Below are 23120 nucleotides of genomic sequence, written 5' to 3'. Positions count from 1 at the left end.
ATCTTCTCTGCAGCAGCAGTCATTTCAAGAGCAACACACATGTTACACACAGGACTGCCCCCCCACAAAACATCAACTGTTATGTGGGGGCTTTTCTTGCACTTCAAAAATGTAGGAACATAGTACAAGGTATTTTGTACTGAGTCAGAGCATTGGTCCATTATTATTATTATTATTATTATTATTATTAACCTTTATTTATGAAGTGCTGTAAATTTACACAACGCTGTACATGCAATCTTTTTAGTTAGACGGTTCCCTGCCCTCGGGCTTACAATCTAAAAAGACATGACACAGAAGGAGAAGGGAGTGGTGGAGGGAAAGGGTAAGAGGTCCAGCAGTTCCTCTCTACCTCCAAGGCCTGGATCAAGGCAGATGGACTGGAGGGAGGGCTTGGCTTCATAATGAATGGTTAATCATTTTCCAGGGAAAATACATACTCTCAAGTAGGATCATGCATATACAGTACATAGCAATACAGGAAATGGTTTGATAAACAGGCACCAAAAGAACATCAAATAGTAAGCGACAATTATGCAATGCCTGGGAAGGCTACTCTGAACAGGATGGTCTTCAACTCCGTTTTGAAGCTGGTTAAAGAAGTGATGGCTCTTGCTTGTAGGGGAAGAAGGTTCCAGGAGTGAGGGGCAGCAAGTGACAAGGGGTGAATTCGGGATGGGGCAGAGGAAATCCTGAGCTGAGACAGCAGACCTTGACTACCAGAACGGAGGGCCCTGGTGGGAAGGTGAGGAGAAAGAAGGTCTGATAGGTAAGGAGGGGCCAGTCCATGGAGGGCTTTAAATGTCGACAGCAGGAGCTTATACTGAATGCGGAAAGGGAGGGGGAGCCAGTGAAGGGATGCCAACACAGGAGAGATATGGTCAGAGCGGTGGGTGGAAGTGATAATGCGTGCAGCTGAATGCTGGACAGAGATTAAAGGACGGAGGTGAGAAAGAGGAAGCCCAGCCAGGAGGACGTTACAGTAATCCAGTCATGAGATCACTAGGGCATGGACCAGGATCTTGGCAGTAGAGGCAGAGAGATATGGTCGGATTTTGGCAATATTGTATAGAAAGAATCTACAAGCCTTGGCTGTGGTCTGGATCTGAGGGATACACGACAGAGAAGAGTCAAAGATAAAACCAAGACTGCGGGCTTGCTGGACTGGTTGAATAGAAATATTGTCCACAGAGACAGAAAAGGAATGTTGAAGGGTGGGCTTAGGAGGAAAGACAAGAATCTCTGTCTTGGACATGTTGAGCTTCAAACGCCGATGGCGTATCCACTGCGAGACAGCTGTGAGGCAAGATGAAACTTGCTGTTCAAGCCTTGGAGAAAGGTCAGGGGCGGAAAGATACAGCTGGGTGTCATCGGCATAGAGATGGTAGGAAAAGCCAAAAGAGCTAATGAGTTAAGGACAGTGTGTAGAGAGAAAACAGAAGGGGACCCAGAACAGAGCCCTGGGGAACTCCGACAGATAAGGGAACAGGATAAGAAGTCTGACCCCCTGCAACTACTGCAAAAGATCGGCCAGACAAGTAAGATCTAAACCAGTCAAGAACAGAGTCTGAGAACCCAAGGTCAGAGAATATGTCAATTAGGAGACAGTGATCAACTGTGTCAAAGGCTGCAGACAAATCGAGAAGGATGAGAACAGAGTAAAGGCCATTAGCCTTGGCCTGTAAAAGGTCATTCGAAATCTTAGTGAGAGCTGTCTCAGTAGAATGCCTTGGGTGGAAACCAGACTGAAAGGGATCGAGGATGGAGTTGGTTTCAAGAAACTCAAGACAGCGCAAATAAACAACCCGTTCCAAAACCTTAGAAAGAAAGGGGAGAAGAGAAATCTATCAGAAACAAATGGGCTGTAGTCCTCAAAAGCTCACATTACAATCAATTTATTTGTCTTCAGTATGTGATAGGATGGAATTTTAGTTGTTCTTGCTCAGTACAGTTTTACTCTGATCAGTACTGGCTATCCAGGATCCCAAAACCAGGTTCTCCCAGGGCTGCATGAAAAGTCAAAACTCTGACTACCTACATACAAATCTACCCAAGTGCGTGACTAATACTGAGCTATGGACTTTCCTCTAAGTGTCTACACACACTTGGCTACAGATCTATGTCTTGTTCCCACCATCTCTCCAAAGGCAGGGGTACCCCCTTTTCCCCATTCTACCATCTTTCCTTAGAAAATTTTGCTGGAAGTGCTACTGAGCCAAGCATGACTTCTTGTCTGTGGAAGTAGCCTACTGCCAAGCTTCATGGTCTTTCTGGTTCTTGGTTTTTATCTCTTAAGCCCCAAGGGGCATGTGAATCACACCTTTATGGCATGGCAACTACTTCTTCCTATTCCCACCTTTCTGTTTGGCACATAATGTTTTCATACCTTCCAGGATTTCACAGTATTTTAAAATCAAGCAACATCCGAGTGTGATCAAGATGGCAAAAGTTATTAATGAAGAACACACAAGCTAGAAAAGGCTACACCAGTTTGCTTTTGTCTGAACCTAGAGGTAAAGGAAAGTTTCTGCCCATTCCTCTTCCCTTCCCCTTTCTGAGTTAATTGAGTGCAAATTACTTTTCATTTTGAACTCAGTTTGCAACAATTAAAGTAAGCTGAGGGCAAAGGGGGAAAGTGGGAAGAGAAGGAAAAAATGGGATATTTTTAAAGCAGTTTAAAAAGCAGGACAACAAAAGATTAATCAGGAGTATCCCTGCCAAATCAGGACAGCTGGAAAGAATGCTTTTTTGCTTATGTACAAATATCTGAGACAATGCCTAAGCAACTAATGATGTTGTAGGAACATATTCTTTGTTGGGTTCCATCGCCACATAATCCTGAACATCACTAAATAAACCAACATATCCAGCCTATGATCTGGTGACTAGCATTATTCAGAAGTGTCAAGGTGCACACTTACACAACTGGTTTCCAGTAACTCTCAGAAAGGACCCACCCAGACACTTCTGATTTTAGCTCCCCCGCCATCCTTGTGATTCCATCATCCCACCTAGCTCCACCAGAGTTTTTGCACGAAAACCAAATACCATGAAAGGCAAGGCAAATGCTCAGATTATCTATTTGTATAACATCCCACTATTTGCATTTAATAGGAACAGGGCTCGCCCCATCTTGTTTATCCCCATAGGCTAAATGAGTTTCAGAGTGTATCTGATGATTGTCAACAGCCTCTCCATAGTAGGAATGCCAGTGAGTCCTCATGTACATGGGTTCCTTAGACACTGAAGGTCTACAGCTGGTTTACAAAGGGAGAGAGGAAGCATTGGCTATTAGGGAGATTGTGTGTTCTTGCATGACAGAGGACTGGACTGGATGGCTCTTGAGGTCTCTTCCAATTTTATGATTCTAAGAAAGCGGTTTACAGTATTCCACATCTCAAGAGCAGCTGTAGAACATTGAAAGTCATTACCCACAACGAGGGAAGGAGACTCTAGTATTTCACCTGGCCAGTAATTTTCACTTGTTATGTTGCTGTCTTAGAACCAAAGTTTACATATGTGCAGGGAAACACATGATTGTCAATAAAAATACATCCTTGTAACCTATATTACTGTATTGCACTATATATTTGGTTCTTATGACAGCCACACACATAAGATAGACCTTATTTGCTCTTGCTCACAGTTGGTGATGCTTTTGTTAACTGATACACTACAATCATTAATCATACAAGTTAACTGAGAAATGGGGTTGATAACTGGAATTAGGGTTGTCAGATGAAATAAAATACAAGACTTCAGCCCTTTAAAGGTTGTGTGGTAAGCAAAACCTGCTGAAATTCCATCTTCTACACGACCATATAGAGCTTTTAACACATTTGAATGTTTTAAACGTTTGGTGTTTTTAACTTTATAAATAGTTTGTTTTTTAAAAACATTATATTTATATTTTTAACACTTTTTATTGTTTTTAAATTTGTTGTTAGCTGCCTTGAGTACACACGATGGGTGGGGAAATTACCCCAAAATCTATGCCTATGCAGCTAGTAACTATTTAAATAAACAAATATATTTAACTTCCTGCTTTTTCCCCAGTACAGAACCCATCCACATGGCTACTACCCGCTTTCTGAAACAAGAATGCATGTAAGTATGCATGAAGAAAAACTAGTGATCATTTTTTTAAAGTTAAAATAATAGAATCATAGAGTTGGAAGAAATCTCAAGGGGCATCAAGTCTAACTCCCTGCCACTCAGTTCAGAATCATGTTGATCAGAGAAGAAAGAGAAAGAGGGGAGGAAAGAGGGAGACAGAATGAATGCCTAGTTACGAGTAGACAAGTGGATTAACCCAAAAAATGACTTTAGGAGCCAGTCACCAACTAGATGATATCATCGTCGTCATCATCTGTAAGTAGAATTCAATGAGATAGCCACATTGGTTTATTTAGCATTAAAAGACATAAGCCATTATTGTCTTTTCTAGTGACTCATGTCTTCTCATTATATAGCCAAATATGACAGTCTCATTTTACTTATCTTGAAGCCTGTACAGACAGGCCAAAATAAAGCTGCTTTGGGTCACTTTGGAAGTTGCGCCAAAGTTGTGCTCCAGTCCTTAGGACTGGAGCATGGCTTTGGCGTGGCTTCTGGCCTCTTAGGAGGCATGCATCATTTAAACAGCATACCTCCAAAGTGACCCAAAGCAGCTTTATTTTGGCCCGTCTGTACGGGGCCATGGCTTCTAGGGAGAGTGCAAGCTTGATTTGTTCTAGGAACCATTTATTTGTCTTTTCTTAGCAGTTCACAATATCTGTAGAACCCTTCTCTAGCAGCATATATCATATATATATCAAATGAATTCTTCCTAGCAGCTTTCTTCATAATCCAACTTTCACATCCATACATAGAAACTGGAAATATGGAGGCATGAATAAGCCTAACTTTTAGTATTCAATAATGTCTCTTTATAATTCTGGATGTGGTCTAGTTCCTTCATAGCTGCCCTTCCAAATTCTAGTATTCTTCTGATTTCTTGACTGCACTCCTCATTCTGATGAATGAGCCAAGATATGGAAAATCTTGAAACATTTCAGTGTCTTCATTTTCTACTTTCAAGTTGTGTAAATCATCTGTCCCATTCTTTTTGTTTTCTTAATGTAGCTCTTTCTTCCCGGATTTTGTTTTGTAATTTTTCAAGCCTTTGCTATTTTCTCCTAGTACAGTGGTACCTCGGGATACGAAATACCCAGGTTACGAAATTTTCGGGATACGAAAAAATCCCATAGGGAATTATTGTTTCGGGTTACGAATGTTTTTTCGGGTTACGAAAAAACTTTTGGTGCTTTTTTCGGCTTTTTCGCACGGAATCGCGGCTTTTCCCCATTAGCGCCTATGGCAATTCGGCTTACGAAGGCTTTTCGGGTTACGAAAGCGGCCGCGTTACGAATTAATTTCGTAACCCGAGGCACCACTGTAATATGGTGTCATCTGCATATCTTAAATTGATGTTCCTTCCTCCAATTTCCACACCTCCTTCCTCCAAGTTTAATCCTGCTTTACATATCATATGTTCAGATAACAAGTTTAAAAGATAGGGTGATAAAATGCAGCCTTGCCTGATCCCCGCCAATTGGAAACTATTCTTTTTCTCCGTATTCTGTCCTTTAGCTTCTTGCACATCCATTTTGAAAAGAGTGAGCCATAGATTTTCATGCTCTAAACAATAAATGCTGTGTATTTATAAAATACTATAAAGACTATTTGCTATAATGTATAAAGTAGTCTAATTTTCTTCTGAAATTCTTTGGTGTGCTCCCTTATTTGATGTATGGTTGAAATATGAACCCTAGTGCCTCTTCCTTTCCTGAACCCAACTTGGAAATCTGGTATTTCTCACTGCATTATATGGTAAGAGTTTTAGTTGTAGATTTTTGAGCATAACTGTGTTTGTATGGGAAAGTAATGCAATTATCCTGTGGATACTGCAATCCCTGGTGTCCCCTTTCATTGGGATTTGGATATCTATTTGGAACAAAATGTCATTCCATTCTGTGGGCCATTGTTTTGTTTCCGATATTTGTTTACAGATTTTAATTAGAACTAGATTAGATTCTGGCTCTGTAGCGTGAAGCAGCTCTTTTGGTATGCAATCTGTTCCTGGTGATTTATTTCTTCCAAGGCTCTGAGTGCAGCTTCCACTTCACTTTCTAAAATTGTAGGTTCAGCTTTAAATAGGTCACTCTATCATCTCTTTTATATAGTTGTTCAGTGTATTATTTCCATCACATTTTTTTTATTTGTTCTCGGTCATTTATACCAATGGTCATATAGTATCCCCACTCTTGGTTTAAATTTCCCTTTAATTTTTTCAGATCTTGTGGAAGAGGTCTCTTGTTCTTCCTTTTTAGTTGTCATCTTCTATTTGTTTGTATTGATTTCTACAGTAGTTCTCTATTGTCTCTGCACACAAGTTGCTGAACAGTTGCATTCAGGGGTTTGACTCTATTTGTGTCACCTTTTGCTTTTGCTTCTCATCAGTCCTTAACTGCCTTAAGAGTTCCACTTGTCATCCAATGAGGCTTTTCTTTCTTTTTGGATGCAGATGGTATATTTTTGTGTTCCTCCCTATAATACCTGTGGCTTTAGTTTCTCTAGCTCTTAGGCTTAATAGTGCAAATCTCTTTTTCACATTATCTTTAAATTCTATGGGGATATTCTTCAGACTGTATTTTGGCATGATGGTTAGTTTAGTCTTCATCTTTAGTTTTATTCTATTTTTTTAATATATTAGTTGTTCATGGTATGTGCCACAGACTGCTCCTGGTCCTGCTTTTGCAGAGAATGGAGCTTCTCCATCTTCTGCTTCCAATTATGTAGTTTATTTGATTGCTATATTGGCCATCAGGTGATATCTATATATATAGCTGCCATTGTGGTTGTTTGTGGAATGTGTTTCCAATGAACAAATTGTTGGCCTAGCAAAATTCAGTCAGGTGCTCTCCTGCTTCATTTTTTGATTTTAGGCCAGATTTTCCTACAATCTTTGATTCTGCTCTGTTTCCTATTTTTATATTCCAATCACTTATGATTAACAAGAAATCCTTTTTTGGTGTGTGATCAATTTCCTTCTAGATGCTAGCATAAAATCTTTCAATTTCTTCTTCTGCCTCTGTATTTGAAGCATAAACTTGGATTGTGGTTATATTGATGGGCTTTCCTTGAAGTATTATTGGTATGATTTGGTCAGATTTTGCACAATATCTTTTGATACTTTGGCTATATCTCTCCTCATTATTAATGGCACTCTATTTCTTCTTACATTTTTATTTCCTGAGTAAAAAACACTGTCTAATTATCTGATTTAAAATGTCCCATTTCTGTCCACTTTAGCTTGCTCACCCTGAGTATTGCAATATTTTATATGTTCAATTTCTTGTTTTACAATGTCTATCTTCCCCTGATTCATGCTTCTCACATTCCATGTTCCAATAATATATATTGTGCGGCTTCAGACGTTCATTTCATCTTTGAGTATGGGTCCAGTTGCTTTTTGCTTGGGTCCAGTTGTGACATTAGCCACAGTGCTACTCATAACTGTCCTCTATTTTATCCCAGTAGCTCATTGCCTTCTCATCTGGAGTCTCATCTTATGGCATTATCTCTTGTTTCATTTTGGATTTGTCTCATCATAGAGTTTTTGTGTTAAAATCATCATCATCATCATCTAGATGATCATCTGAATTGACTAGAAAGCTGGGCCAAAGCTAACAAAATGAAATTCAACATGGAGAAATGTAAGGTACTGCACTTAGGGCAGAAATATTAAATGCACAGATATAGGATGGGGGACACCTGGCTGAATGAAACTATGTGTGAAAGGGATCTAGGAGTCTAAGTAGACCACAAGTTGAACATGAGTCAACAGTGTGATGTGGCAGTTAAAAAGGCCAATGCAATTTTAGGCTGCCTCAATAAAAGTATAGTGTCTAGATCAAGAGAAGTAATAGTGCCACTATATTCTGCTCTGGTCAGGCCCCACCTGGAATACTGTGTCCAGTTCTGGGCACCACAATTCAAAAAGGACATTGAGAAACTGGAGCATGTCCAAAGGAGGGCAACTAAAATGGTGAAGGGTCTGGAAACCATGCCCTATGAGGAACAACGTAGGGATCTGGGGATGTTTAGCCTGGAGAAGAGAAGGTTAAGAGGTGATATGATAACCCTATTTAAATATTTGAAGGGATGTCATATTGAGGAGGGCATAAGCTTGTTTTCTGCTGCTCTAGCGAACAGGACCTGGAACAATGGATACAAACTGCAGGAAAAGAGATTCCACCTCAACTTCCTGCTTTAAGAGCTGTTCGACAGTGGAACACACTTCCTCTGAGTGTAGTGGAGTCTCCTTCCTTGGAGGTCTTTAAATAGAGGCTGGATGGCCATCTGTCAAGGATGATTGTGTGTTCCTGCATGGCAGGGGGGTTGGACTGGATGGCCCTTGTAGCTTCTTTCAACTCTACGATTCTATGATTCTATGATCTTATAACCCACCTTTCTCCCAATATAGGGACACTCAAAAGAAGTTTACCATGCCTCTTTCTGCATGATACTAACAAGTGTTAACTATGGTGACACTGTTGTTGGCTCCTCAAAAAAATCCAAGTTGCTGCCAATTGGGCTTCCTAGGGAAGGGCATTCCATAAACAGGGTGATACAACAACAAAGGCCTTCTCCCATGTCCTCATGCAATGTATTACTCCCACTAATGGGTCATGAATGTCAAGCAAAACACAGTTCTCAGACAAGTATATGTATAGGGACAGACACTCCTTCGTGTACTGAGGCCCTAAGCCTCTCTCACTATCTCTTTCTCTCTGTGTATAAGAAGATAAGGCTCATTACTCAGAAATAAAGCCTTAGAATGTATTCCTAAACACCCATGTGAGAAAGCCCCAAAGGATATACAGTAGTTAAATTTATTTAATCTAGAAGGATACAGTCCAACACCTGTAGAAATCAATAGAAAAATTGCAATTGACCTTAATAAGGCAAGCATAGCTGTAGTACAAGACACCTATAGGCTGCAATCCTATGTGCTCTTGACTGGGAGTACTTCACGCTGAACACATTAAGACTTATTTCTGAGAAACATGCATAGAGTTGAATCGACAGACAGGTGTGTGTGGGCTCTTAGTCGGGACCTCTCAGGCTAGCCGATCTGTTTATGCCAGGGGTAGGCAACCTTTTGGAGCCGGGGGCCAGGTTGGTATCCCCCCGACAAGTCGGGGGGCCGAAGCCGGGGGGTGGAGCTTCCGCCTCCGGGGCGTGGCTGCATGCTGGGGGCGGAGCTTCCACCCTCCAGGGCAGAGCCACCCTCCGGGGCGGAGCCACTCTCCAGGGCGGAGCCTCTACCAAAGCCCTGCAAGGAGGAGGAGGCGTGTGCCCGCCCTCGCCTCCTCGGTGCCTTTCTGGACAAACACCCCCAATCTTCATTCCAAAACACACACAACAGCACAGTTGTGCATTTCACATGGCTTTACTTGTCCTCTTGCATATTCAAAGGCTTATTCCATAATCAAACCCTTGGGTTTAACACTTAGCATGTTTAACATGGCTAGCATATTGAACATGTCAAGGTGGTTTCACCGTTCTTGGACCAAGTGTACTCTCTCAGAAATGTGTACTTGGTTAGGGACTTTGGTTTTTCTTCACTGCGCATGGGTTTGTAAAAATCACAGCAATTTACACTGGCCTTGCCCCAGAGGCTTTCTGATATCAATATTGCCATAAAGAACCAAAAACACACAAAAAGGCACTTGGAAAGTCACACTCTCTTGGCTTCAGAAACAGTGTGTGCATGCCTCTCAAGCTGACTCATATCATTATCATTGTCATCATCATCATCATCATTTCACCACACCACTATCATTGTCAAAGCAAGGGAGACTTGTTAGCATTAAACAACACAAAACACACTTTGCAAGTCACACTCTCTCAGCTTCTGAAACAGTAGTTGCATACTTCTCAAGCTGCATCACATCATCACACACTATCATTGTCAAATCAAGGGAGACTTGTTAGCATTAAAAGCACACAAAACACACTTGCAAGTCACACTCTCTCAGCTTCTGAAACAGTAGTTGCATACTCTCAAGCGGCATCATCATCATCATCACACAATCATTGTCAAAGCAAGGGAGACGTGTTAGCATAAAAGCACACAAAACACACTTTGCAAGGTCACACTCTCTTGGCTTCAGAAACAGTGCCTCATGCCTCTCAAGCTGGCTTATATCGTCATCGTCATCATCACATCATCATCATCATCATCATCATCAATCACACTATCATTGTCAAGCCAGGGACACTTGTTAGAATAAAAATAACTGAAAATAAAATAAAAAACCCATCTGGCCTCTGGCCACTCACCACCTTCTCTTCCTCTCTCTCGTCCTCCTCCTGCTCTTCCTCCTCCTGCTGCCCTCTTCCTCCCCTCCTGCTCTTCCCTGCGGGGGGCCGCGTGGGGCCGCGTGGAGCCCCGCGGGGAGGCTGGGAGGGCCGCGCGGAGCCCCGCGGGGAGCCGGGGAGGGCCCCTGCCGCCCGGAGCCCTCCGGGAGGCCCCAGGGACGGCAGTGGGCCTCCTAAAGGCCCGCCCGCGTGCCGCGCGGCTGCCCATCGCGGCTTTTCGTCACTCTGGGCGCCCGCCATTTTGGGCAGCAAAATGGCGGCGAAGTCTCGCGCGGCCTCCCCTGAGGTCGCACAAGATTTCGCCTCCTTTTGGGTGAAAAAATGGCGGCGCCCATGCCCCAGAGGCCGCTATGGGCACGGCCATTTTGCCGCCCAAAATGGCGGCGCCAGAGCGGCGAAGAGCCGTTATGGGCGGCGCCGCAGCGGCGGCAGCGGGGCAACAGCACCCGGGGGCCAGGTGGCAGGCCTCCGCGGGCCGCATCCGGCCCGCAGTCTGAGTTGCAGCCCCTGGTTTATGCCTTCAGCCACTAGTACGTATTTATAAGAGAAAGGTTTCCACTCTCATCACCATTCCTATTACACAATGTCTGCAGTCTCTGGTTACAAAACTGTTTGAACAAGCCACAACGATAGCCCAGATCTGGAAAATGCTGAGAGATCCCACACGTTACACATAACTAAAGTGAAGAGGCTGTTTGGGTGATATTTTCCACATGGCAGAAGTGCCATTAAATAAAAAGACGTTTTTACAATAGAGGTGAGCAATTGTTGTAGGATAGGGGGCTGTATTAGCACCTCGGGAAAACCTGAAAGGCCAAGTCCTGTACTGCACCCCACTGCAAAAAAATGTCTCAAAGTATTCTCTCAAAGTATTCTGGAGTCGGTAATGGGCTGGATGAGGGAAAACAGACTCAGCCTGAATCCAGAGAAAACGGAAGTACTCGTGATAGGTTCCCTTGGTCCGGGAATGGCGGTGGTTCCACCTGTCCTAAATGGGATCACGCTTCCTGTGAAGGACTCGATACGCAGTCTGGGGGTGCTCCTTGATTCGTCGCTTCACCTTACATCTCAGGTGAGTGCGACAGTCAGGAGCACCTGTTATCAGCTTCGGCTGATACGCCAACTGCGTCCCTACCTGGGCCGGAGGGACCTTGAAACTGTAGTACATGCTCTGGTAACCTCTCGTTTGGATTTCTGCAATGCGCTCTACATGGGGCAGCCCTTGTACCATACCCGGAAGCTGCAATTAGTGCAGAATATGGCGGCACGACTGGTCACTGGTACAGCCAGGGCCAGTCATATAACACCGGTCCTTAAAGACCTACATTGGCTGCCTATTCGCTTCCGGGCGCAATACAAGGTGTTGGTTGTCACCTATAAAGCCCTAAATGGCTTGGGCCCAGGGTACTTAGAGGACCACCTCTCTCCGTACAATCCGCCCCGCACACTCAGATCAACTGGGCAGCAATTACTAAGGGTTCCAGGGGCCAGATTAGTTGTGACTACTAGGAGGGCTTTTTCCATCTCAGCCCCCAGCCTCTGGAACACGCTGCCCTTTGAGCTCCGCTCAGCCGCCTCCCTCACTCACTTTAGGAAGGGGTTAAAAACATTCTTATTTGAGCAGGCCTACCCCTGACTCTCTGACCCCTGAAGTATTCTCTCCTCGCCCCCTTCGTCAGCATGTTAGCTGGCATGAGTGGTGGTTTTTATTGTCTTATTGTATAAGGTTTTAATGCTATGTTTTTTGTGATTTTATATTGTTTGTATTGATATACAGGTATTGTTATATTGTCATTGTATGTTGGAAACTGCCTTGGTCCTAGAAAGGCGGTATACAAATAAAATTTTACCTTACCTTACCTTACCTTCTCAAATGCCCTCTAGGGGATGCAAAGGCATTTTGGCAATGTTTTCATAGAATCATAGAATCGTAGAGTTGGAAGAGGCCACAAGGGCCTTCCAGTCCAACCCCCTGCCATGCAGGAACTCTCAATCAAAGCATCCCCAACAGATCACCATCCAGCCTCTGTTTAAAGACCTCTAAGGAAGGAGACTCCACTACACTCCGAAGGAGTATGTTCCACTGCCGAACAGCCCTTTCTGTCAGGAAGTTCCTCCTAATGTTGAAGTGGAATCTTGTTTTTGCCCACCCTGGCCCATTTTAGGCCCAGAAAAGGCCTTTTGTTAGCAACAGGAAGTGACTGGAAATGACAAAGAGCCCAAACTTTGTTGCATGCCCCTGGGAGGGTGCATGTGGCCTATGGGTCACACTTTGGGTCACACTCCTGCCTTAAAAATTGGGCATATAGGGTGAAACACTAGCTGCCGTGGCCTGGTCTCCTGCCTTCCACCCCAACTGTTGGAGATTGCTGGACATGGCTTACCTAATATCGTAATAACAGGAGCAAAGAGTCCTTCAACATAGTAAATATACATACAGGACTAGACACTAAAGTATTATTTGTGTTATATAAAGTTATATAAGTATCTGGGCCTGGCAAGGCTGGCAGGAGAGAACACAGCAGCATGAATGCCTTAGGGAAGAGGTGGGGAACTTGTGCCCACCATCCACAATTTTCATTGGTGATTGGTGTTTCCCCGTCACGCCATGACGGTGAATCCACTCTGGTTTTTAGTTTAAAAGAACTATCCAGGGTGCTGAACATATTTTGGGCATATGGTTTAGTATCTTGAGTATTTTGTTTAATGATCAAAGTGAAATAAAATAGTGGATTTACTGTCCTATGAAAACAGTACTGGCAATGGCAACTTCTGTTTCCGTGGGACAGTAAATCCATTGTTGGTTTTACTTCGATCTTTAAAGGAAATATTCAAGATACTAAACCCTATGCCCCAAATATGTTCAGCACCCTGGATAGTTCTTTTAAACTTAAACCCCAGAGTGGATTCACCATCACATTGACAGGGGAATTACCTAACCCCCTTCAGCCTCAGCCTGAATGACCAATATCCATTAATTGATGGAGATACAGTTCAATGACATATAGAGGGCCACATGCTCTTATACCTATGTGAGGGATTTCTAAAAGCTCTCTATCATAGGCTATGGATATGGGCATCATAGGAAATTAGGTAGGCTGTCCAGGATTTGGAAATGTAACAATCACAATTTATGGTGACAAATGCATACTTAGTACAAATGTAGCCCTTTAAAACTGCAGCTATTGTGAAAATTATTATTCAGCATGGCCTTGTGTCTCCCGTACCATGCATTAACTAGAATGTTGTTTTCTGCCAAAGTGCAGAGTGACTTCTAGCAGAGATAACCCATATGTGCATTCTTAAATGGTAGGTCTTCTTGGCATGTAGCTTCCAAGTCATAAACTAATCATAAACTGCTGTTAATGCAGATAATCTCAAATTTGTATCATTGGGATCCTAAACTTGTAAGACTGCTGGAGGCTAAGTGAGTAGAGATATAGAGTGGTCTAAAGAAGGGACATGAAAGATTTTTTTGCATTTTCCTGAAGTACTCATTATAAGCTTCCACTTAGATGCAGTGGGCTACAGGCACTTATTGATCAACTCTCATTTGCAAGCTCATAACTAATTCATGATAAAGAATGCATTACTTGTAATTAATAGCTTTTTGCAATATTTAGGGCACAATTAAACTAGATTATCACTATCAAGAGCCAATTTCACATTTGACTAAAAGTGTTGTGTGGATGGAACTGTTTGAGATGTTTTTATAGTTCCAGGGGTGTGGCTGCATTGCTAAGTATATTTTATATATCACAGGCCAGAAACATTTAGCATTTTGATGTATTTTTTTTTAAGAGTTGAAACCCACTGGGTCATCTTGGGCAAGTCACATGCACTCAGCCTCAGGGGAAGGCCATGGCAAACCTCCTCTGAATCACCATAAGTCAGAAATAACTTGAAGGTACACAACAACAACAATAACAAAGCGGAAAGTATATATTTTAGTTACAATTAAAAACTATATTTTGAGGGGAATATATTTCAGCCATAATGGTAACTAAAAACATGGAGGCGACACATACACACATCTTGAAATGGTACCTAATGTTTAATTTTTCTGAGTAATTTTCCAAATCTATTTACAGTAAAAGACGAATGGCCAGCAAGGCATCCCATCCACAACAATCTGCAGAATCTGATATGATGAAGGGTATCTCCCCCCCCCCCACATCACCAGGGGCTGCAGTTGCAGTGGAAGGTCACAGTGTTGCTGCCTGTCTATGCACGTGAGGGACACAGTCCGTGCAAAGTCAGCCTTCTCCCATCTTACAAAAAGTCTGGGATATGGTGAGCAGTAAGCGTCTGTGTCTGTGACTGTGTGTGTCTGTTGGGGAGGAACCCCAATCACTTGGAAAGGAACCAACACATATCACAAGGGGGGGGGGTAGGCAGAGAGAAGACAACCTTGCAGTCATCCTGGGTTTGTTTCACACCCTGCCTGCCTCACAGTGTACACTGAGGGCTGGACTCAATGACACAACTGCCACTGCCACCTTGGGAGACAGAGGGCCTCACGCCACCCACCGCCAGCCCCAGGATTAATTATGATAATGTATTTCTTTCCCCTTTTGTCACTCTAATGAATGGGCCCCTTTAAGATTTTAAGGCCTTTTGTTTGTCCAGTTTTTAAGGCAGTATTGTAGGGTAGAGGATAGCAGGTGGCATGGCCAAAACAGACTCTTTTGTTTTCTTTGGGGTCTTTTCTTTTCCTGTGGTGAAGGTTTTTTTTTTGGTTGTTTTTTTGTTTTGTTTTGTTTTGGTGTGGGGAGGCTGGTTCAGGATGCAGGGAGGCAGAGGAGAGCAAGGAGCTGCTTCATTCACTTTCACTGCATTGACAGTGGCAAAAGAGAGAAATCTCACTTGAGGAAGGAGATTTCAGACAGAATCATCTCACTCTCTGCCATTCTCTCTCACTCACCTCACATAAGCATCTATGGCATGGCACTCATCCTATGCCCCATTGGAAACAGTCACTCCTATTTCCACCAGAGAATTCATACATACACTTGGTGGAACTGAAATTACCTGTCTTTCGTCCCTAGTCCTCACATGGTCAAGAAGGGGAGCAGCCCCTGTCTGCACTGAAATTCCTCAATACCATCTTGATTGACAGCAGAGTAACATCCAAGATAAAATGTAGGCCTTGACTCTAACATCATCCACTCAGTGAAGTCAGTGAAATTTTGAAAGCTTGCATGATGTATTTTATAGTTAGAATCTGGCCAAATAAAGGTATCTCTTTTTTGTGGATTTTGTATTTTGTTGTATTCTGCTGCAAGGCCAATATGGTTATCCCTGAATATGTTTGATATTTAAATCTCTCTCTCTTGGGTGCGTTACAGACCGCCCAAAACGGGTGGTCTCGTGCCCCTGCCAGTTGCTGCGTACAGGAACCGCAGCAGCCAAACCGCGCTGTTCCCAGGCACAGCAACAAAGAAGTGCCAAAATGGTGCTTCTTCCTGAGCCCTGGAAGAGGCGTGCACTCACGGCGCCACTTCTGGTGCATGACGTCTGGACGCTGTGTGTCCATGACGTCAAAATGGCGGCACTCATCTGTATGCGGCGCTGCCATTTTGATGTAGTCGTTACGTGCAAGGGGCAAGGCACATCAGGAAGCGCCGCCCCTCGCGCATAACGATGGCGCCCCATAGGGCCCGTCCGGAACACGCCTTGGATTCACCCTTCATTAGGTCTGGGCAAGGAAGGCTCCTTGACCAAACATTTGTTCTATCAATGTGTCAGAGAGAAGTGCAGCTATACAGTCTCTGGGATGTCCATGATCAGTGAAACTATGGTGTTCTATGGTAAGGGTCAACCAATTCCTCTGAATTAGGTCCCACTGGAAGTTTTTGGTGTACACCAGAATCTAATCCTAACATGCTTTAGTTTCAGAGCAAGCACTTCTAGAATCTGCACCAGTCCTGGTGTGCCAGAATTTAACAGTACTAATTATGACTTTGAAATGCAACAGAAATCTTGCTGAATTATTTTGCCCAATACCATGGTGGGACATACAAAAAAATTAATACATACTGGAGACATTGTGAAATTTCAGTTTCACAATACCCACCTCAGATTCTCTGATAAACTACCATCCAGCTTCTACTTAAGCAGGGGTGGGTAAAGCTTGGCTGTTCTGATGGTTTTGGACTACAGTCCTCAGGAGCTGTAGCCAGGATTGCTAGTGTGAGAAATGCTGTTAGTTGCTCCAAAACTGCAACTGAAACATTACCTTTTGTCCACCTCTGAACTACAATGTCCAAAGATATTAGGAAGCACATGAAGCAGTGATTAACAACTTGTCACCCTCTAGATGTTGAGCTGGAACTTTCATCAGCCCTCACCAGAAAAGGCATTGATAAGGGATATGGGAGTTGCAGCCAACAAAATCTGAAGGATCACAAGTTCCCCATCTTGACCGGGAGGCTGACAATGAATACGAGGTGCTGTAGACTATATTTCAGAAGACAGAACTAGTAAAACCACTTCTGAGTATTCGTTGCATAAGAAAACCCTTATGAAACTCATGGAGTTGCCATAAGTTGACAGGCAACTTGAAGGCACTTAGAACACAATTCAGTAATATGGAGAGGAAGCCAGTACTTTTGGTTCAATGGAATAGAATAAAGTTCCCTAGCAGAGAATTCTGAACACCTTATTGGACTACAAATCCCAGGATTCTTAGGAAGAACACATAACAATTGAAGTGGTATGATACAGATATAACTCCATAGTGCAGACCCAGCTGTGGACATATCTGATCTGCATGTCTTGGTTATGACCACAGAGCCAGGCATGAAATAAGAATGCCTCTTCCGCTTTCCCAGCACTTCACCATTTAGTTTGAACCATGTATTCTCTGGGACTAACAAAGCAAGAGTTCTTACAAGACATAAAATTCCACAGATCAGAATGGTAGCAATAATTCAGTACTCAAGATGGAAGTCATGAGTAAGATGCTTTGGCAAAGTTAAGGCAAAGGAAATACAACAAGTTTGTTTATGAACTTATGGTGAGGTACAAGAAAGGAGGCCCAGCTTCTCTCTGTAATTAAATCTCCAAACACCTCTTGTTTTCTACTTTTCTCTTAGTGTCTTTTTAAACCAACAAATAACTCTAAGAAGTAGGGAATGGGGTTTACCCTAGCAGTCTCTTTCATACTAACGCTTGTTTATGACAGAGGAAATTGCTTGTGATTCAAAAACACAGGAGAAAACTTAAGAAAGAGGTCAGACACCTAGGCAAACTCCTTGAAACTTGGGTGGGCTCTGCCTCTGCCTGATCGGGCAAGAGCAAAGCTTTTATCTTGTCCCTGCTCTTCCCTTCTCACCCCTCCTCTCCTCACACCCAAAAAATCTGCATGAGAAAAACAATAGGGGTGCAGTCCTTTGCAGCAGGGCATGGGCATGGGCAGGAGAGGGAGATGAGATGGGGAGGGAGAGGCAGTGAACTTACCCACTTGGATTCCTAGCACAGACAGGGACACACAAAGAAAACCATTTCAATTTGTTTTGTGCTCATAGCAGAACCCTTCTACTACTGATGACATGCAAACATCAGAAGGAAGCTGGAATTATGTGGGCTCTTTGATTTTCTCTGTTATTATCACAGTTAAAATTATTGGGGCATGACTGGCATAATATATACACAGAGAGACACAATGCACTAAAAGCAATTTTAAAAAGCACTGGCAGCGCCATGAAACAAAATAATTGTAGCCTCTCATCGTACAGAGGTGAAGCACCAAATGTCCCAGGGCAGAAAATTCCACAGCATGTCCATTGCTGATGAGAAGGCCTGATCTCACATTCCTGTTCTCATGCTGACCTCTGTGTGTGAGGAGATTCTGTCAAACGAGTTGCACAGCACAGTTGGTAAGAATACTTGTAATTATCTGTAGGGTAAAATTGCAGCAATTTGGGTAACACATGAAGGGTAAAACATTGAAGTAAGTCAATGCACTTACTATACTGGATCTAGCTTTACCAAGACAAAACAAATATCAATAGCAAGTACATTTTTATAGTGCTTATCAGTGCACTAAGCACTCCATAAGTGGTTTAGAATGGGGGCAATTAGCTTACAGTGTATAAACTAATTGCTCCCAACAAGCTGGGTACTCCTTTTAGCGACCTCAGAATGATGCCAGGCTGAGACAACACTGGAGCCCCTGACTGGTATCGAACTCACAACCTTGTGGCTTGTGAATGAATGGCTGCAGTACCTGCATTTAACCACTGTGCCTCCAGGGCTTCTGGTGGAACATGACGTGGGAGAGATACAAAAGATTTAATTCTTCATAAATGAGCCCACCAACAGAACCCATTTTCAAGCATATTTTTGCAAGTTAAAAAAAGTGTATCGGATCTCTCAAGCAGAGCATCTGATGCACTAGGTAGAAGTTGGACACTCCACCCCACATACAAGGTCTAGCAGAGAAAGAAATCAAATTAAGTTGTGTCCACAGTGCAGAAATAATCCAGTTTGACACTACTTTAATTACCATGGCTCAATGCTATGGAATTCTGGGTATTTTAGTTTGTTGTGGCACTAGAGGTCTCTGATAGAGAAGGCTAAATGCCTCACAAAACTACAGTTCCCAGATTTCCATAGCAATGAGTCATGGCAGTTAAAGTGATGTTTTACTCAAGAATACTTGTGCATAATCAACACAGGTTCACCTTCCTGAAGAAAGTTAAGAAATCAAATAGTACTAAATAAAGAGTACAGAAGAGGCTCAGATCCCGTGCAGAGAGGCTCTTATCACATATGCTTCATGGAGGACAGGTAGGGAGAGAGAGAGAGAGAGAGTTGGGAGAGCAGATGAGACCCCAAAGAAGAAAGGAAGGATGTGGGATGCAGGAAGAGAATGAGTGTGAACAAACAAACAAAAAGGATGTTATCATAAATATGCTAGTTGAAATATTCTCAGGAACAGTGATAATGCTATTCCCTGATAAATTATGAACACAATACAGTGGGCCCTTGGTATCCCCTGGGTTTGGTTCCAGGACTCTCGTGGATACCAAAATCTGTGGATGCTCAAGTCCCATTAAAATAGTGGCATAGTAAAATTGTGTCCCTTATATAAAATGCCAAAATTAACGTTTTCTTTTTGGAATTTATACTTTTTTAAAAAAATATTTCCAATATGTGGGTGCTGAAATCCATAGATTAAAAAAAACCTATGGATATGGAGGGCAAACTGTCCCACAATCCAGCAATAAGCATTTCATCCAGTGTGCTAAGGCTGTCTCGCACAATTGTGCCAGTGTGGGACCCTGAATCTATTTACAGAGCTGTTTGGTATTGGGAGAGCATGCCAAGTCTCATGGAGGCTGAGGGCCATCATCTCGGTCTTCAGCTTTGACTTCGGATGGCGTCTCCTCTCTCAGTGACTGTCTTAAAGCAGTAATGGACTGGATGAGGAAAAACAGATTAAAACTGAATCCAGACAAAATGGAGATACTTACGGTAGCAGCCCTGAAACAAAAAATTGGGATACAACCTCCAGTCCTGGATGGGGTCACACTCTCCTCTAAGGACCGTGTTTGCAGCCTGGGGGTTCTCCTAGATCTGTCGCTTCAGATGAGAAATCAGGTGAACATGATGGTCAGGAGTGCCTATTATCAGCTATGGCTGATACGCCAGCTGTGCCTTTTCCTGGAAGGGCGGAATCTTGAAACCGTAATACATGCGCTGGTAACCTCACATCTAGATTTCTGTAATGCACTCTACATGGGGCTACCCTCATGCTTGGTCCAGAAACTTCAATTAGTACAGAATATGGCAGCCAGACTGGTCTCAGGCACATCTAAAAGAGAGTACATTACACTGCTCTTAAGATCTCTCCACCAGCTGCCCATTAGTTTCTGGTCCCAGTATAAGGTGTTGGTTATTACCTTTAAAGCCATAAACGGCTTGGGTCCAACCTATCTCCAGGACTACCTCTTTCTATATAATCCTCCCCGCACATTCAGGTCCTCTGGGAGAAATTTGCTATGACCAATAAAAACTAGGTTGTTTACAATTGCCCAGAGGACCTTCTCAGCTATCACTCCCAGATTATGGAATGGCCTGCCAGACAAGATCCGCCACATAACCACTTTAAACAGCTTTTAAAAAGCTGTTAAGACGGATCTCTTCCAGCAGGCCTTTCCTGAATAGACACTCAGCCACCAAAAAGAAAAAAGTAATGTATTGATCTTGTTTGCTGTGTTTATTTATTACTGTTTTAAATTGTTACTTATTTTAATATGTTTTATACTGAAAATTGTTTGATTCTATTTTAATGGGAGGGTGGGTTGGAGGGATATGATATGTATACTTTTAATGTTGTAAGCCACCCCGGTTGCCTGAGTGCAGAGGGCGGGATATAAATAAATATTATTGTTATTATTATTACACTGCATTTACATGTGTGATCATCCATGACATCACATTGGGCTTTGAGACTGGAAGTTTGACAGTTGCATGGGGTGAAATCTGGCCTTGTAAAGAGTGGTCCCTTCAGCTGCCAACCTAGAAACTAACAAATCATAAGCATAAGGTGATGATTGTGGCTGCAATCCATTTTGAGCAAGTGGGGTGAATATAATCTCATCAGTTAATTGTTGTTGTGTGCCCTCAAGTAATTTCATGGGGATCCTAAGATGAACCTGTCACAGGGTTTTCTTAGCAAAATTTATTTAAAAGGGGTTTGCCCTTGCCTTGCTCTGAGGCTGAAAGAGTGTGACTTGCCCAAGGTCACAGTTATTCTCCTGTAAAACCAGTGGTTAACAAGGATTTCTGCTGGTGTTCTCCATCTCAGCTTGTGTTGATCTACCCTTTGTAATGCTTAATTTACCCCCCCCCCCCCAACAACTATATCTTATGACTGTAACTATTGGTGTTTGTTTCCTTTAGTTGTTCTTGGATTATAAAGTCTTATATGATGAAACAGCTGTTGAAGGCCCTGACAACAGCTGAGAGAAAAGAAGCAGGAATGCCTCATGCACTGAGCAAATTTACAAAGGAAGGAGTTTTCCATATATTTTTCTTGAAGGCTAGCCAAGTTCTGTCTCCTGCAAAGTAACATGTTCTGAATTTTCTCTAGTTTTAACTAAAAATTAATTTGTAAGTGATCTGGGTGCCTTGTTTTTTGAAAGACACTTAATAGCACAAGGGGAGAGCCTGCCAGTTGAACCTTTGCAATGGGCAAGGAAAGGAGGCCAGGAAACACCCTGGAAGCATGTTGCCCCCACTGTGAGTGTTTAATAAGGCCTGAGATGAGAGCCAGCCTGGTCTAGTGGTTTGAGCACTAGGACTCTGTAGACCAGGGTTTGATTGCCCACTCAGCCATGGAAACCCATTATGAACCTTGGGCGAGTCACACATTCTCAACCCCAGAAAATCCAGTGATTGTTTGCCTTAGGATTGTCATAAATAGGAAACAACAACAGCCTGAGATATATGCAGGTAGTATTAAGTGACTGTGACACCACAGTCCAAGATGGCATGGAAAAGGGATTGTTCAGGTGAAAAAGGGAACAGAGATGAAGAAAACCACAGGAACACATAAGTCCCAGTGCCAAAAAAGTGAAACTAGGCAGCCTAACTTAACCCTGCTCAAGACTGGCCCCTGACTGAAAGACATGGTAATATATGGTACTTGTATTAGATGATAATACATGGTAAAAACATGGTTCTTCCTTGAAGAAGCTAAATGAAAACCATTCTGCTTTCTCACACCCCCATGGACCACATCAGGATGAATACCTGAACCTATAGTGTCTGTCCTTTTCTCCCTCAGAAAGAAATCCCAGTATTTTGGACAAGCGCTAAATTTGTCCTGTCCCATTCATAGGCATCTTTATTACTTTTGACTTCTGTTTCACTTTCCATTTTCTCCCTCTTCCCACCTCTACTAGGTCTCTCCCAGGATCGACCTCTTAAAATTCAAACTCTCCCTGGGCAAAGTATTGTTCAGTGAACCCTCTCCTTTGCTTGGCCTATCTATAGTTTGAAAGGTGCCCATGGCAATTTTTCTTTGAATCAATAGGAATTTGTAAACCAACACCCACAAAAGTTCCACTGCTGTTTTAATTTCCCTTAGAGCCCAAGTGGCACTATGCATGTCACATCTATGCTACACAGTTGTGATGCTATACCATACTCTCCACCATTCCGATTTTGCAGGTATATCTTATTAATCTTCTATCATTCACTTTCTCAGGTGATTTTAAAATGTCCCTGTTTTTATCCTCCCATTTTTCTCCTTTGGTCTCACCTTACTTCAGTTACTGCAAACTGAATTCAAAGTACAAAAGTAGTTTGTGTTCAATTAACTCAGCAGTGAGGAGAGGAGAAGAGGAGCAGACCCTTACCTTTCTTATGGCACCTCTAAGACAAACCTATCATGGAGTTTTCTTGGCAAGATTTGTTCAGAGGAGGTTTGTCATTGCCTTTCTCTGAGGCTGAGAGAGTGTGACTTGCTCACCATCACCCATTGTATTTCCATGGCTGAGTGGCGATTTGATCACTGCAGTTCCAGTCCAACACCTGAAGTGCCACATCATGCTGGCTCTCCCATAAGAATCCCCCCTGCATACAATTTTTCTTCAGCCTCCCAGTTTCTAACATCTCAGTAACTTAAACTTCAGTCTTGGCATCTAAAGAATAGTAGCAGGAAAAGTTATCAAGAGAAT

At 42.9% G+C, this 23120-nt stretch overlaps 1 protein-coding gene across 1 annotated transcript in view; it reads left to right on the top strand.

Moving 5' to 3' along the window:
• The window catches only part of EIF2B3 (eukaryotic translation initiation factor 2B subunit gamma), a 601892-nt gene that overhangs the window by 121050 nt on the left and 457722 nt on the right, over positions 1-23120 (top strand). The window lies entirely within an intron of this gene.

The sequence above is a fragment of the Sceloporus undulatus genome, chromosome 4 (genome assembly GCF_019175285.1).
Source record: "Sceloporus undulatus isolate JIND9_A2432 ecotype Alabama chromosome 4, SceUnd_v1.1, whole genome shotgun sequence".
Taxonomy (NCBI): domain Eukaryota; kingdom Metazoa; phylum Chordata; class Lepidosauria; order Squamata; family Phrynosomatidae; genus Sceloporus; species Sceloporus undulatus.
The sequence above is the reverse complement of the archived record's forward strand: the minus strand, read 5'-3'. Positions and strand labels throughout refer to the sequence as shown.